This window comes from Halichoerus grypus, chromosome 6 (assembly GCF_964656455.1).
Source record: "Halichoerus grypus chromosome 6, mHalGry1.hap1.1, whole genome shotgun sequence".
Classification (NCBI taxonomy): Eukaryota; Metazoa; Chordata; class Mammalia; order Carnivora; family Phocidae; genus Halichoerus; species Halichoerus grypus.
Window position 1 is genome coordinate 1,501,096 of NC_135717.1, and position 14,715 is coordinate 1,515,810.

Consider the following 14,715-nt stretch of genomic DNA (forward strand, 5'->3'; position numbering starts at 1 on the left):
AAAAAAGAATCCAGCAGGAAGTCTGTAACTTTAGTGTATTAGCAACCCTGAAAACTGAAAACTACTGAGCCAGCCAATCAACACAAAAATAAGAAAAAGAATAAAACAACACAGGTACAGGGGCATAAAAGAGGCAGAAGAAACAAAGACACAGCGATGTGGTGATAGAAACGTCCCGACTGAAGTGCAGAGACAGAAATAAAGAGAACAGCAGAGCATCTCAGAATAAGGGGCAGTAGGAGCCGCACCGAGACACCAGGAGCAGAGCAAAGACTTGGCTATCGGGTGAGAATTTCCAAACCCCAGATCCAGGGAACTCAGAGAACCTCAAAAGCAAGATTAATACCAAAGAATCTACACCCTGGCATCTCCTGCTCAAACCTCGGGAAGTCCCAGGGAAGTGAGACAGCATGTGAGAGCAAGAGGGAGAACCGTCTAAGCGCCGAGAGAAAAACCCGCCAGCCCGGGGCTCTGCATCGGGTGAAAGTAGCCTTCAGAAGTGAAGGGGAAATACAGACATCCTCAGATGAAAACACCACGCGGGATCTGTGGGAGTACACATGCCCAGAAGAGATACCACAAGGCGTAGTGGTCAGAAGTCAGATCTACAGAAAGAAAGCGTGAGATTCAGGGAGGGGGGCAAGTGACAGCCAAGTGCAGTCTGTCACTTCCTCAGTCCACACTGAGCTAAAGGTAACACTCACAGGGACGGGGCCGCCATGCCTCGGGGGGTAGGGGGCTGAGTGGCAGTGCGGTCATAAGGGACAGAGGGAGGGCCTGGGGACAGGCACCTGCACGATCTGTGAAGAGGGACAGCACTACTTCAAAGTGGACGCGGACTAGGGTACAACCACACACTCTAGGGCGATCGTGAGGACGCGCTACTGAAGGAGTATAATTCGTGAGTTAATACAGAAAAAGAAGGAAACGGAGTCCTATAAAATGCTCACTGAAACCAACCAAGGCAGATCAATAGGGAAGAGTGAACAAGAGCCAAAGAACAAGTGTCCACACAGAAAATGCTAACAAACATCACCGATGCCAAACAAGATTGGTATCATTGTGATTGATCAAAACACGCCAATTGAAAGATACCATCAACACGGAGTAAAAAAAAAAAGATCCAATTACATGTCCATAAAAAGCCTACTTTACAAATACAAATACCAAGAAATGTAGAAGTTAAGGGGTGGAGAAAGAGACATCGTGCTAACCTCAATCAAGAGACAACGAAGCAGACGGAGTAGCTTTATTAATCTCAGGCAAAGCAGACCTCTCATCTCCCTCTGTCAGAGGTACGAGGGGTATGACTTAATGATAAAGGGGTCAATATTCCCAAGAAGACATACCAATCCTAAACACATATGCACCTCCCAAGCGAGGGTCAAAATACGTGAGGAAAAACTGACAAAGCTGTAAGGAGCAACAGACCCATCTCCTAGTGGAGACTTCCACACCCTCCATCAGTAATTGACAGATCCAGCAGGCAGAAAATCAGTAAGGATGTAGTTGTACCAAACAGCACCATCAATCAACTGGATCTAATTGACGTTGATAAAACACTTCATCCGCCAACAGCAGGACACACATTCTTCTCCGGCTCCCACAGAACACTCCCCAACACAGACCACATTCTGGGCCATAAAACACACCTGAACACACTTAAAAGGACAGAAATCATACTGAGTAAGCTTTCAGAGCACTCCAGAATTAAAATGGAAGTCAGTAACAGAAATATAGCTGGAAAATCCCAAACTTAGAGATTAAACAACACTTCTAAAAAACACGTGGGTCACAGAACTCTTCAGAGAAACAACAGTATTTTTAATTGAATGAAATAACACAACATGCAGCAGGGCTTTGAGGAACACGCAGCACTGAATGCATGTTGTAGGAAAGAGATCAGATCAACCATCCAAGCCCCCATCTTAGAAAACTGAAGAAAGAAGAACAATGTAAGCCTAAGGCAAGCAAAAGAAAAGAAGTAATAAAAATGAGAACAGAAATCAATGAAATTGGAAACAGGAAATCAATTGAGAAAAATGAACAAAACCAAAAGCTGGTTTTTTGAAAAGATCAATGACATCGATGAATGTCTAGCAGGCTGACCAAGATTAAACAACAGAGAGAAGACAGAAAACACTAATATCAGATGTGATAGAAGGGTCATCACTACTAATTGTGGGGACATGAAAAACAATAGGAGTATTATGAACAGATCCATGCCCAGAAACTTGATAACTTATATGAAATGGACCAATTCCTTGAAAGGCACAAACTATCACAATTTGCAGGAAGAGAAAGAGAAAATCTGAGTCAGCTTATATCTACTGAAAGAAGTTGAATTAATAATAACCTTCTTAAAAACAAGGCACCAGACTCAGGTGCTTTCACTGGGGAATTCCACCAACTATTTAAGCAGGAAATTGTACCAATTCCCTAAAATCTTTTACAGAAAACAGAAGCAGTCATACATACATGTTTGCGTATGGTACTGTAACGGTACACATGACATGTATTTGTCAAAACCCACAGACCCACACAAGAGCAGACCTTAAACCATGGACCTTAGTCAGCAATGACGCGCTCGTACTGGTGCACTCGTCGTGATGGACGTGCCCACGGACAAGGCGGGACGTGTTAGGTCAAACTGTGGGGTGCGGGAAATAATATGGGGGGCTCTAGACCATCTCCTCCATTCTTCTGTAAACCAAAACTGTTCCCAAAGCAAGTTTATTAATTAAATTATAATTCTAGATATAGGAGATTATTTACATCCCTTCTCAAAACAAAAACAAAAAACAAAAAACCCCGCAAAGAGCTGTAGAGGAGACAGTGGGCGAGAGACTGACCCCAGCACGGAGGTGGTCTGCCCCTGTCCTCACTCGGTGCGAGTCAAAAGATAGCACAAGTCCAGCCTCAACGGGAACACTGCAAGGCAGCCAACTGAGAATTCTACTCAGCAAAAATGTTCTTCAGAAGTCAAAGCGTAATGAATACATTTTCACACTGGGAAAAACTGAAATATTTCCTCAGCATCGGATCCACACCAAAGGGCATTCTGCAAGCAGAAGAAAAATGATCCCAGGTGGTTGCCTAGAGATGCAGGTGGTAATGAAGAGGAATAAAAAGGATGACAATTATATATATATATATATATATATATATATATATATATACACACACACACACATAAATGAACACACAAAAACAACAGTAACTAACTGGACAGCCACATGCGAAACAATGAAACCAGACCACTTTCTTACAGCATTCACAAAAATACACTCAAAATGGATTAAGGACCTAAATGTGAGACCTGAAACTATTAAAATCCTAGAAGAGAACGGCGGCAGTGACTTCTTTGACATCGGCTGTAGCAACTTCTTACTAGATACATCTCCTGAGTCAAGGGAAACAAAAGCAAAAATAAACTATTGGGACTACATCAAAATAGAAAGCAAGCTTCTGCACGGCCAAGGAAAACAGTCAACACAACTAAAAGGTAACCTACTGAATGGGAGAAGATATTTGCAAATCACATCTCTGATAAAGGGTTAGTATCCAAAATATAAAGAACTGATAAAACTCAACACCCAAAAAAACAAATAATCCAGTTAAAAAAGGGGCAGAAGACATGAATAGACATTCTTCAAGGAAGACAACCAGATGGCCAATATACACACGGAAAGATGCTCATCATCACTTGGCATCAGGGAAATGCAAATCAAAATGATGAGGTACCACCTCACACCTGTCAGAATGGCTAAAATCAACAACACAAGCAACAACAGGTGTCATCGAGGATGCAGAGAAAAAGGAAGCCCCATGCACTGTTGCTGGGAATGCAAACTGGTGCAGCCACTCTGGAAACAGAGGTTCCTCAGAAAGTTAAAAATAGAACTATCCTATGATCTAGAAATTGCACTACTAGGTATTTACCAAAAAAATATGAAAACACGAATTAGAAAAGATACATGCACCCCTGTTTATTGCAACATTATGTACAATAGCCAAACTATGAGAGTAGCCCGAGTGTCCACTGACTGGTACATGGAAAAAGAAGCTGTGTGTGTGTGTGTGTGTGTGTGTGTGTGTGTGTGTGTGTGTGTGTGTGTATTCCACACTGTGGAATATTACTCAGCCATGAAAAGAACGAAATCATGCCATTTGCAATGACATGGATGGAGCGAGAGAGTACAATGCTAAGGGAAATAAGTCAGAGAAAGACAAATACATGATTTCACTCGTATGTGGAATTTAAGAAATAAATGAGCAAAGGAAAAAAGAGACAAACAAAAAAGCAGACTCTCAACTATAGAGAACTACAGAGAACACACTGACGGTCAGCAGAGGGGAGGGGCTGGGGAGGGGGGAAACAGGTGGTGGGACTAAGGAGTGAACTTGTGATGAACCCGGGGTGTTGTATGGAAGTGATGACTCACTCTATTGAACATCTGAGACTAATATAACACTATATGTGTACTACACTGGAATTAAATTTTTTAAAAAAATATAATGATATCTTTTCAGCTACAAAACTGTGTATAAAGTACTCAACAATAATAGTGGAGCAAAAGGTCAATAGATGCCGTGTTTTAAGGTCCCTTGAATCATCTAGAAGAAAGAGAAGTATTTATTTTTATGAGACTCTGACAGTCTGTTATAATCACAATAATAGGCACTAAAAAATTGCATTAAAGCGTACATAACTACAAGATAATGAGGGGGAAATGGTTTAGTCTACAAAAAGTATTAAAAACAAACAAAAAAGAACACAAGCAAAAGGCAAGTAGTGAGATGGTTAATCTAAAAGCAAATTTATCAGCGCACCTGGGTGGCTCAGTCGGTTGAGCCTCCGACTTTTGATTTTGGCTCAGGTTGTGATTTCAGGGTTGGGAGACCAAGGCCTGGGTTCCTCACCCAGTGGGGAGTCGGCTTGGGATTCTCTCTCCCCCTCGGCCCCTCCCCCAGCCCCCCCACTCACTTGTCCACGTGCACTCTCTCTAAAATAAATACATAAATGTTTAAAAAAATAAAAGCAAATTTATCATTAATTGCAACTAAATTAAATATTTCAACTAAAAAAACAAAGATTTTCAGACTGAATAAAAACACAAAATCTATCTCTAATCTGTGTAGGAGTGACATCATAATAAAATAATGAAGAAATTATCAAAATAAAACTTGAGAAAGTAAAAGGCACAAAGGCGATATAACAAGGAAACTGATACATCTGTATTAGTATCACACAAAGGAGATTCAAGATCAGAAGAACCTATAAAGCCTATTTCATGATAATGAAAGGCTAGATGGACCAGGAAGATAATTATTTTCAGTCCATATGGGCCTAATAAAGATATACTGCCATAATTGACAAAATTAAAAGGAGAAATAGGCAAACTTAGAGTGAAGCTGGGAAATTCCAAGAGAGGTCTCTCAGGATTGGAGAAAATGGGAGAAACATCGCTGAGAACATGGAAAATCCAAACAGTATGATTAACAACTGACATGCAGATATTTATAAGACACCGCATCCAACAATGCAGACCACACATGATTTTGAAGTGTGCATGGGCCATTTACAAACACCGGCTCCCTAGGGTTCATACAACACGTCCCAGAGTATGGTCTTTGAACACAATGAAACTAAGCTATAAATAAATAATTCGGTGATCACAAAATGTTGGAAGTTAAATTTATTTCTAAAAAAACCTGGTAGTCAAAATAAAAATCACAATTAAAATTGATAAATATTTTGAAATGAATGATATGAAAAATACAATGTATCAGAACTACAGTATGCAATCATCAAATAGCTCAAAAGTTAGAACAAATTAAAAAGGAAAAAGTATAAAAATAGAAATTAATGAAGCAGAATACTTATGGTACAGAATCAAGAATGCTAGAAATCGGTTCATTCAAGTGACTAGCAAAACCGATAAACTCTTCATGAGACAGTTCAAGAGAGAGAGCACACACAAAACCAAACAACCAGATTGAAAAAAAAGACACAACCACAGATCATGAAGACGAATGATCGTCCATAAAGAAAATCTGACTGACTTTGAAGTTACTAAAAGAAATCAAAGCCCCAATTTAAAATCTTCCCAACATGAAAACTCCACAGGCCCAGATGCCTTCACTGGTGAAATCTATCTAACCCTTAAGGAAGAAATGCCCTGATCTCATACAAGCTATTACAGAGAAGAGAAAAAAAGAATCCCTAGACTCATTTTATAATGCCGGAAAAACCATGACATCAAAAGCTGATAAGGACATTAGGAGAAATGAAAATTGCCAGAATTTCTTATAAAGACAGAGGCAAAATCCCTATCCAACTTATCAGCAAATCAAACTAGACATTACTTAGGAAGGAAAACCATACACAAGTTTGCTTATTTCTGAAATGCAAGTTTGGTTTAACATTTGAAAATCAATTAATTTGATTTTCCACATTAACAGAGTAAAGAAAAATCATATGATCATCTCAGTACATGCAGAAAAAGCATGTGATTAAAATTCAACATCTATTCATGGTGAAGACAATAAACAAAAGCCCTCTTAGCAAACGAGGACTGGAAGAGAACATGGTCTGCAATAGGGAAGTGTGAATATTTTCCTTCTGACGCACCAGCTACCAAAGCACTTCTGTTCAGAACAGTGCTGGAGATCCTGAGCAGCAGAAGAAGGCAAGAACAGCCATAAAGGTACAAAGAATTAAAAGTTATTATGAGTAGGTGACACACTGTGAACCCAGAAAATCCAATGGAATCCACAAATAACTTATTAAAATTAATTTAGAATGTTGCTGGATCAAAATCAATAATCAAAGTTTAATTATATTTCTATGTAGTAGCAAAAAATTGTTAGAAAAATAAACTTGAGAAAAGATGCTATTTATAATGCCACATAAAAACAAAAACACAAAAAAAACAAATCTATGAGATGTCTACCTAGAAAGCCCTATAAAACACTGACAGGGGAAAAAAAGATGACCTAAAAGCACAGAAGTGTATACCATGTTCATGGATCAGAAGCACACTTACCAAGATGGTGCTTAATCATTACACTCCCAACAGAGATCTCAGCGGGTTTACTGGTGAAATGGACAGGCCGGCTTCTCAACTCCACATGAAAATGTAAAGGGTCACCACCAGCCAAGGCGGTCAGGGAGGGAGGGCTGGCTCTATCAGGTATCAGGGCTGAGCAGAGTCCCCGTGACGAAGGCAGAGTGGTCTGGGCAAAAAGACAGAGAAACGGACCAGTGCAGAGGGGGACCCTGGCTTTACCACATAAGCAGCCCGGCGGGGTGGTGAGAGAGGAAGCGTGTCAATAAATGGCATTGAGCTGACTAGACATCGTTGTGGGGGGTGGGTGAGGGGGAGCTCGCCACGGCACAGTCAAGCTTCGTGCTCTGAGTCTTAAGGGAGGAAAGACCCCCAATAAAGAGGAAAATACTGACACATACATCAGTGACCATGGGGCAGGTGAGGGTTTCCTAAAGAGGATGTGGGAAATGATAACCAACAAGGAATGTTCACAGGATAAATTAGATTGCATTACAGTTTAGATCTTACGGGCAGAAGGCATCTGCAGTGCAAACACCTAACTAAAGGCCAGTGTGCAGAAAACAGGAACAATTCTTACTGATCATAAAGACAACAGCAGAGGAGAGAAAACTAGGCCGTGGATGTGCCAGGCGCCTCACCCGAGTGGCCTCCACACGCCAGGAAGCACATGAAGAGGTGTCCGCCCCGTCCACACTCTGGGAAATGCCAACTGGAGACACAAGGCCGCCCCGCCACCCACCCTGGAATGCACCTGCCTAAATGAACGACACCCTCAGGTGAGGGCAGGCTCCGGAGCAAGAGCAGTGCTTGTTGGCTGCCAGCAGGCGTGCACACCGTCACATGCGCAGAGGTGGACCCCTCCCGTGGCCCACGTCACGTGCCCACAGTGCAGGGCGCTCCTGGGTGCTCAGACAGCAGCAGATCTAGGTGCACCAAAACACAAGAGAACGTTCACACCAACGTTGTTCACACTCGCCCAGAAATAAAGAAACTCAAAATCATACAGGAACACATGCGTGAAAAAGCATAATGTGGTCCACTCATAGAACAGAAATGAACTGCCCACAGAAACCTGATTTTGAGCAAGAGAAAGCAAATACAAAAGATATGCGTTGTAGGATTCCACTTATATAAAAGTTAAAAACAGGGACGGCAGGTGCGCGGTGTTAGAAAAGCATCACCTTGCGGGGCGGGGCGGGGCGGGGCGGGGCGGGAAAGGGGGGCTTCCAGGGCGCCGGTGACGGTGCCAGTCCCACCTGGGAGCCCAGCACGAATGGACCAGCTTTGCTCTAACTCACTGGCTTGTCCTCTTAGGACAGCACTTGACGTATGTGTGCTGCAGGCCAGTGCAAAGCTGAAAAAAATACATGTTGAACAAAAAGATTCTGCAGTTTTAGAAGCATGGCTATGGCCGTACAGTCACACTGACAAACCCCTCATCAGAAAGAAACATTGAGACCAAAGGCCAACTCCCTGTGGCCGCCGACCCTCGATGCTCGGCTCCAGAGCCCAGGAGGGGCCCGCATGAGACAGGAGGGGTAGCATCCAGGCCGGTGGGGAACCCACGGGCAGGGTCCACCGTGGGGCACCATCTAGCGGAGCCGGGGGGGTGGCGCCGTGGGGCTGCCCCAGGGAGTTTGAACATCACACCGCACGGTCTGGAAAGGGGGCGTCCGGGGGCTTCTGAGCAAGGAGTGCAGAGGGTGAAGACTCAAGAGGGCTGGCCCAGAGCTTGGATGACAGTGGAGCGACGGGTAGGGACAGGTGAAGCATGAAGGAGTCAGACGTCCACGGATCGGGAGCCAGGCCCCCCAGGACCGGACGCCAGCGCAGGGGAGGCAGCAAGCCCTGCCAGGAGGCCCAGGCTGTGCTCCCGAGAAGTCAGCCTGGGGTCTCGCAGACAGCGCTTTTCCCCAAGTTCTCCCAGGGATACTGGGGGAGCCGAGGGAGCAGATGCGCCTCCCCCAGCGAGGCCCGCGCAATCCTGGTGGGCACGGGGCTCCGCAGCCGGCTCGGGCAGGCGCTGGGCGCGGCCAGGCTTCCACAACAGGCAGCGGAAGGCTCGTAGAAGCGGCAGAAATTTCGTCTGGGCTTGGTGAGATGCTTCCAAACGCACCAGTGTCGCCCTGGTCCATCAGCTGGAGGAGCCGGCCCACGGTCCCACGCGCCACTGTCCCTGTCTCAACACAGAGGAGCACTCAGGCCCTGGGCCCTGCTCCTAGGGGCTCTCTGGGGGCCTCGGAGCCTCCCGTGTCCACAGCCACCACAGTACCCCCTGGGGCTGACCGGCAAACACCTGACGACACCCCATTCCCGCCTCTGGGTCCTATCGCCTTCTCTCTGCTGCCTTCAGTCCTCACAGTCTCGAGCGGCTCAGAGCAGGCCTGACACAGGGGGGTGGGTCCACCAGCAGCATCGGGCGTCCCCCCAACGGCAGCAGGAGGCCAGGAGCCGGCCCCCAGCACAGACAACAGCCCTCCCCAGCTCGTCCTCAGCCAGCAGCGCCTGTGGCCAGGTGGGGAAGGGAGGACCTGCTGCTCGTGTCCTCACCAGCCGGCCGTGCTCTTGCAATTTCAACCTCCCGATGAAAAGCTCTACAACACCTCTTGTGGGAAGGAGCAGGAATCAACTGAGATTTCCCAAAGCAATCTTACCGAGATCTCACACTCTCTATTACAAATTCCATTTCATTTATGGCGGGTGTAGGATGTGTCCGCGGCACCAGCCCCGAACCGGCAGGCTCTCCCCACCAGCGGCGATGCGAGCCGGGAGCCAGGCGTCCACGCCGCAGGTGTGCGGGCCACACGGGGAGAGCGCGAGCTGCCGTGGCCTGGCTCTGGGTCAAGCACCATTTACCGGACAGGACGGAGAGGAGCGAGAGCTGGGTGACGGAGGCACAGCCTGATGACGGTCACAGCAGCCCCTCCCTCTCCGAGCCTGGCCCCCCAACTGCAAAGCAGAAGCTGAGTCAGATGGGCCAGGCTTTCTTCACCGGAAGGTACCGGCAGAGGCAGCGGAGCCCGGGTGGACTCACCGCGGGCGAGGTGCCCAGCGAGGCGATCTCCACGCCACGGCTCACCGGGCCCTCCCCTCACTGCGGGGTACCCAGCGCCCGGCACAACGCCCAGAACCTAACAGGCATGCAGTAAATATTCACTCAACCCAAGTGCGAATGGAGGAAACAGTCGATCACTCCACCTTCAGAACCACCATGGGAGGCAGGGGCTCATCCTCTCAGATGAGGAAACTGGCTTACTGGGCTCCCTAACTTGCTCAGGGTCCTCAGATGCTGTGACCGAGCTGAGATTGGAACCCAGGTCTGCAGGAAGCAGGAGCCTGAGGCTCGGCTGTCATGCTGAAGGCCGCGTGGACACCAGAAGAGAGACGCATTTTATAAACCAAGGCTCCACAACAGCTCCTGGCCCAAGTCCCTGGGATCACAGAGCGCAAGAAGATCACGGGCAACAGTGACCCTAAGGTCTTCACCACTCGCTAAAGCACCCAAACCCCAGGTCTCCAGGACACAGGACATGACCCAAATAGCTCTAATTGTAAAAGTCCGTCCTCAAATGAGAAGGTCAGGCACTGGACGGGCTTCATCCCTCCACCGGGCCCTCCCCAGGGAGCTGACCGCAGAGCTCAGGGAGGGGCCCCTCTGCCAGACCCTCCTTCGGAGCACTGCTCTGCTGACCAGACAGAAATCCAGATGACTAGGGCTCCGAGCACGATGACCAATCACTGGGAAGCATCCCCAAAAAGACCAAGGGAGGCCATGCTGCTCTGTGTCCTCAACTGAAAGTTCATCTCCAGGGGCGCCTGGGTGGCTCAGTCGGTTTAAGCTTCTGCCTTCGGCTCAGGTCATGATCCCAGGGTCCTGGGATCGAGCCCCACATCGGGCTCCCTGCTCAGTAAAGAGCCTGCTTCCTCCTTTCCTCCCAGCTTGTGCTCTCTCTCACTATCTCTGTCTCTCTCAAGTAAATAAAATCTTAAAAGAAAGAAAGAGGGCAGGGCAGGGAAGGGGAGGGAAGGGAAGGGAAGGGGAGGGAAGGGCAGGGAAGGGGAGGGAAGGGGAGGGCAGGGCAGGGAAGGGGAGGGAAGGGGAGGGAGGAAGTTCGTGCCCAGTGGCACGGGCACCATCTGGGGTTAGACCAGCTCTGCTGGAAGCCCTGCCCTCCCAGACCCCAGCCCAGGAGGGAGTTGGAGGTGAATGCCAAAAAAGCAAAAAGCAGAAGGAGAAACCGTGGGGCAGGTGGGGGTGGGCAGGCTCCCAGGTAGGAGCCCGCGGTGCCACCCCAGGAGCGGGGGCAGCATGGAGGGTGGGGTGCGTAAGGCGCCTCTCCAGAAGGACAGCGAACAGGCTCAGAGGATTTTCCAAGCCCCACCTTCTACCTTGTCACACCACTTGTGCGTGTGGGTGTGCCCCCACACCTGGGCCCGCAGGCGTGCCCTGTCCACTGCTCCCTCAGCTCAGCCGCATGGCCTCACGCGCCTCAGGGTCTCGGCACCCGCTTGCTGACGCCTCTGCAGGGCCCAGGACGCCAGACAGCTCACACCCAGATCCACCACCTTCACTCGTTCCATAAACATCACCCGCTACCGACCACTGGGGCCCACGGGACAGAGCAACGGACAAAAAGGCCTGCTTTCAGCTCTTCACGCCACCCCCATCTATGCAGACCCTGGACCCCAGACCCCATGTGGCACCAGGGCAGGCGTGAGTGACTCTGCCAGATCCTCAGTTCTGTCAACCGTGAAAGACAAGAAATCTCCCTTCATCGGCTTATGTTTAGGACCAAGTAAGCTCATTTATGTAGAACCCATAGTATCAATTTTTAAATTTCAGCTCTTATTGATTATGACTCTTAACCCACCTTCTTGGAATGTCTTCCCCCATTAAACAGCAGAATACAAACCTGGTTATTCCCAATGAACCACTGGACTGGGGCCCACTCGGGGGGAAGGGGGAGGGAGGGGGTGTCCCAGAACGGAGGACCCACTCCAGTGGATGTCTCAGGACGGGGGCCCGCTCGGGTGGGGGAGGGTGGTCCGAGGATGGGGACCCGCTGTGGGGCGGGGGGATATCCCAGGACAGGGGCCCTGCTGGGGGTGAGGGGACCTTCAACACACTCTGTGGCCCACCATCTGGCCATCATGACAACTTCCTATTTAGGTCAGGCCTCTCCCTGCTTCCCTGACTGCACGGGGAGCTCCACGGGGTAGGTGAGACATTCTTTGTCTTTCAAGCTGAATTTTCAACACCCAAGACAATACTCAGCAAAGAAAATATGTTAAAAATGTAACTGCTGAACGACTCACAGTACTCGGTAGAAGGGCTCAATCGGTGCCTGCTCCCCCAGTTCGTGACTCTTGGGGTCAAGAGAGCAGGGGCCACCTGCCTCGATGCCCCTGCAGCAGCTCTGAGTGAGGTTCACAGGCCAGGAGGGCTGGGAAGCCACTCCCTCCGCCCTCGAGTCTCCAGGCCCCTCCCAGCCTCTGGGGGAAGGAGGGAGCTGCAGCCGTGCCCCCTCGGCCCGTGCCCCCCCCGCCCGTGCCCCCTCTCTGCCCGTGCCCCCCTCTGCCCGTGTCCCCTCTGCCCGTGCCACCCCCCTGCCCGTGTCCTCTGCCCGTGTCCCCTCTGCCCGTGTCCCTTCTCGGCCCTTGCTCCCCCTCTGCCCATGTCCCCTCTGCCCGTGCCCCCTGCCCGTGTCCTCTGCCTGTGTCCCCTCTGCCCATGTCCCCTGTGCTCGTGTCCCCCTGCTTGTGTCCTCTGCCCGTGTCCCCTCTGCCCATGCTGCAGTCACGGGCTCCCTTCCAGGGTCCCGCAGGCCCCCACTGGGACCTGGGATGGAGGGAGTGGTCAGGCCCTGCAGGGCGCTCTGGCCCCTGACTTTCTGAATCACACGTGATGACTTCTGGCCATGGGCCTGGAGCAGAGCCAAATGAGAGGCTCCATCCCCACACTGAGTACTCCCTGTTCCAGGTGCTCCCAAAGCCGAGCTGGCTCCCAGCCTCAGGCCTTTCCTTCCACTGGCCCGGCAGGCACAACCCGGTGCTGCTTCCCGAGGGGACGGCTGTGTCGAGGCCCCGTGAGCAACTGCCCCTCCAGGCCCACCGGACAGCGAACAGGGCGGCAGGGCTGGAGGGCTCAGGGACAAAGCTGCTGGCACCCCAACTCGGCTGAGGCTTGACGAACAGAGGAGCCCTGCCTGGAGGAGGAAAACGGACTCCCGCTTCCCTCAGCGAGGAAAGCAGCGGCGCTCTGCGGGACTGCGGGACACGAGCCCCAGGCACTCACCGAGCCAGAGGCGAGCAGGAGAATCGAAGCCGAGGTGGCTGCTCAGAGAAGCCCCTGGCTGGCGGTCGCCCTGCACACCAGGCCGCAGCAGCCCCTGCCGGCGCCCCCTGCTCCCCCCTCGCTGAAGACAGGCAGCGGGACAAGCAGGAGGGTGGCCCGCACGGCGGAGTCACAGCCCAGCAGGGGGGCAGCTCGCCTCCCGGGTGCTTGCGGGGTGACCACGACGGGGTCCGAGTAAGGCCCCCCCCGCCTATGCGCTGTGCCACCGGGCACGGGCTCCCCCAGCAGCGAAGGCCTCCAACAGCCGTGAACGTTGCGCAGGGCGCGGACGTCTCGAGGCCAACTGAGTCTGCAGAGCACGAGGAAGCAGCCGTAGGACGACTACTGCACAAATCTGACTTCCAAGACCCTTAATTTGCTTAACCTTCCCTGCTTCTCAGCTGCCCTCCCTCTGCAGAGGGACTGGACTCGAGCTGCAAACCTGGCTCTCCCACTTCCTGGCCATGCTTCTGGCAAGCTACTGAATCCCCGGAAACTTCCTCTCTCCTCTGGAAAACAGTGCCGTCTAAGACGGCAGTGGACTGAACTTGGGCAAGTGCCACGTAAATCCAGTAAGATCCATTTCTCACCCAAAGCAATATGAAATGAGCTGCGGATGATAGTGCCAACGGGGCTCGCCTGCCGGGGGGACATGCACTGAGCCAGCAACACCGACCGAGTGTCCTAATGGTGCTTCTACCCTGTCACCAGGAATCCCGGGCTCTGATACACATCTTAAGAAATGAGTCAGAGATATGGCCAAGAGCTGCATCCAAGGATGCCGCTCCCGCCAGCAAAACTAATGAAAAATTAAAAACAATCTAAATTTCCAATAAAGAGTTTAATTCTGATATATCCGTATAAAGGAACATTATACAGCCACTGAGGGTTTTATTTTCCAAAAACTGTTAAAACTATACTTTCAGGGATCATTTCTATAGTTTCTTATTTTCAAAAACTGTTTAATGACCCAAGCATCTGTCACAATAAATGTTAAGTGACAAACACAGGACACAAACAGGTCTTGTCTGTTCTGTTCTTGCCAATTTTCCTAATACCTGGAATAGCTACAAGACCACAGCTGATCCCACAGCACCTGGCCCTTTGTCATTAGCCAGTCATGGATGGATGGGATGGACGGGTGGACGGGTGGATGAATGGACAGATGGGACGGATGGATGAGTGGATAGATGCATGGATGCATGGATAGATGGATAGACAGATGGATAGAAGGGTGGGTGGGTGGATGCATGGATGGACTGACAGACAGATGGACAGACGGGTAGATGGGTGGATGACGAATGGATA

At 49.8% G+C, this 14,715-nt stretch overlaps 1 protein-coding gene and 1 pseudogene across 7 annotated transcripts in view; one reads left to right on the plus strand and one right to left on the minus strand.

The window, feature by feature from the left end:
• Positions 1-14,715, minus strand: part of MAD1L1 (mitotic arrest deficient 1 like 1) — a 319,758-nt gene that overhangs the window by 154,160 nt on the left and 150,883 nt on the right. The window lies entirely within an intron of this gene.
• LOC118524166 (small nucleolar RNA U3) lies at positions 14,318-14,409 on the plus strand (annotated as a pseudogene).